A 3,192-nucleotide genomic window follows, 5' to 3' on the forward strand; every position below is an offset into this window, starting at 1 on the left:
GAAATCCGCGCGAATCGATTGTCTACAAAACTCGTAAAGAAAAAACAAAATCGCATTAATCGACATTGATATGTTAATATCACGGTTCAACATACATAAAAGTAAAACGACTGTTGACTCGATTGATTCGATCATCTCTTTACATTACGTGAAACGCAGCGAAAAGTTGGAGTCTAGAGGTCTATTCTTTGCGATTGAACTACCGTACACTTGTACTTAAAATAAAGTAGATAGCAATTTGAAATTTGGCGAAAGCGAGAAAGAAAGTTATAGTGTATCTAATGAGCGATAAAGAGCAGATCTAACGTGCTGTGAAATCGACGGTCAGCGTCGCGTGCTAAACCGGAAGCTATCTGATGGAGTGGGGAGGAAGCGTGCCGAAAAGTCGGCTTTAGCCGCGTGAAACTTAACTCGGCGCTAAACGGTTAAATAAACTTCGAGATGCGTTTTTATCTGGCCGGGAAAGGGAAACGCGACGGGGAAAGGAACCGGGAGGCAGACGCGCTACGTAGGTAGGTATGTTTACACGGGGGCATTATGGCGGATAATGTTTGTTATAGGCGTCTATGCCGCGCAGCCGCGAGAGGCGAGACTATCCGACGTTAAAAGGCCAGCTTGGCCGATCCGCTTACGGCGGATGAGGCTTAAATTGAGTGAGAGATAGTGAACTCCCTGTGCAACGAGTACGACGCGCGAATGCCGCGCGTGCGGCTGCTGTCGCACATGTCGCTACGCATCGTCTGCTCGTTGCTAATCTAACCGACGACTCCGCGATAATTCTTATATGGATACTAGCGCTTATGCTAACAACAAGTAAGAGAGCGTTGCGATATATTGTACGATAAGGAAGGTTTGGAGTCATATCCCCCGGCAAATTCTGCATTCCGTAGATAGGTATGCATCTCTCTGGTTGGTGAGAGCGAGTTAATTTCACGCCCGCTGTCTCAGCTGGGGTGCAGTTTGCTTGATGCTTCAGACACATTTTGAAACATTTGATTGACCGATCGGAAATTTTACTAATTGCTCAATCAAAGAAATATCGATTATATTTAATATCTAAATTCGATAGCTACCATAACTTGTTTCATTTCTGTTAGGCATAATTCAATTTTAAGTATATGGATATTTATTGATTGATTGGAAGTTGACAAGGGAAGTTTTACAAATCTATTCTACGTATCGATTGCTTCAAAGTATTTGTAGCATCAAGTGGACCGTAGCTTCAATTTTCTATGAGTTGTAGATTAGGTTAATGCTGCTGTTATTTGTAACGTAATTTTAATAGATATTAGTAAAATTCAAGTCAGCGTGCGATCGTAAATGAAATCTTCTAAACGTTAAAGAAATGATAATTATTTGCAGAGTAACATTTTAATTGTGTTCGATTTAAATATATCATCGATTATGTTGCAATAGTGTCATGAGAGCGTAACGAATGAATGAGGGGACATCGTTAATGCACTCGACTTGTATATCATCTATCGATTAAGAACTTACGTTATCAAAATCAAAACCGCTTCTGCGATACTTCTGAATTACTCGACTTGAGTTGATTTTTTATTGTTTCCTAAATATATGGTTACTACATTTTAATCCAGAATCCATTTCTTAATATCCTATACGCAAATAACTTAGTCTACGTTACGGCATGCCATAGGATGGAGTTGTAATAGTTGACAGGGTGGAGTTGATAAAGTTGATATAATTCTGATGCTAAGATGTTGCAGCGAGTAAAATCACTATGAGAGAGGTTTGAAGATTTACAGTTCGGAATTAAATTTTGATTCTAAAATACATTATGCACGAATTATGACTTACACGCAGTACTTATCGCGCGATTACATAAGTTCTTATGACAATTTGCACAATTTGCACAATTGGTGCCTGTATAGATACACAGTAGAAAAACATTAACTTGATCAACGAAATGAATTTTACGAAACTTTATTTACAAATTGTGACGTGATCCTTTATTATCCTGATAATTAAAATTCCAAGAGTTATAAGATATGTGTCTCGTATATAAATAAGTAAAAATAATAGTTACGCTTATCTTAATTATATTTACTTACAGTGTTTATTTAAATGAAAATGGTAGATAATGCTGTCAAAATTCTTTCTATTATTCTCAATTTTTTTCTTTAAATGTTAAAAGACCGTGAAAAATCTTTACATAAATCTTTACCTAATACATCCCTAGGGACACAGTTCCTGCATGGAAAAAGCTATGTAGATGTACATATTTTTAGTATTCTAATATTTGACACGAAAATAAAAAAGTAAGTCAATGAAATGTTTCAATCGATATGATTAATATAAATAAATGCAATATATTTTTTCATTATGACTCACTTCGTAGCGACATTATTTTTTTGCGTAAAATTTTTTAGCATGCGGTAAAATATATTAAGGCTCCTCTGACTGTCCATCACGAATATTCAGATTGACGTCAAAAGCGAAAAAACATATAATAAAAATTCTTGCAAAATATATTAAAATAGAAATATATTTCAATAAAACAATATTTGCAATTGATAGAGTACACTTGTAAAACATATTGAAAACCCTCCTTTTATTTCGGAATAAAATAAAATCATATTTATTTCAATTTGACAGTTGTTACATATCTTGTTTCGTTTTCTGTGACTAGGTATACCCAATTTAATTTCAAATATACGGTATTTATTGAATACTGGAACACAAGAAGAATTTTCAATCACTTTATATAAATCTATTCTATCTCTGATTGTAAATGTTTTTTTTTTTTATTAAAAATACTCACATTTTTTAATATAGTTTGCAAGAATTTTCTTTCTATATTTTTTTCGCTTCTGACGTCATAATCCAAAATGACTGCAGTGAGTAGGAACCTTAAATACATTATACTTATTGTTAATCTTTTTTCCAATTTCGAAAATATATAGTTATTCATTGATTATCAAAATACAAAAAATTGTCATTTATTTTACAAATCTATTCTGTTGATTGTGAATGTCATTTTATTAAAAATATTTACGTTTTAATATAGTTTGCAAGGATATATTTAATTTTTCATTTGTGCAACATCACACTTTAGATACGGTTTAGATTCGATCGCATGGAAAACTCGAGATCGATAGGTTCCGTGTACGTGATCTTGTGATTGGACGATCGATATTCGATTTTGCTGGTTTATCGGTGTTACTTCCGCGA

Source organism: Trachymyrmex septentrionalis, unplaced genomic scaffold (genome assembly GCF_001594115.1).
Source record: "Trachymyrmex septentrionalis isolate Tsep2-gDNA-1 unplaced genomic scaffold, Tsep1.0 scaffold53, whole genome shotgun sequence".
Taxonomy (NCBI): domain Eukaryota; kingdom Metazoa; phylum Arthropoda; class Insecta; order Hymenoptera; family Formicidae; genus Trachymyrmex; species Trachymyrmex septentrionalis.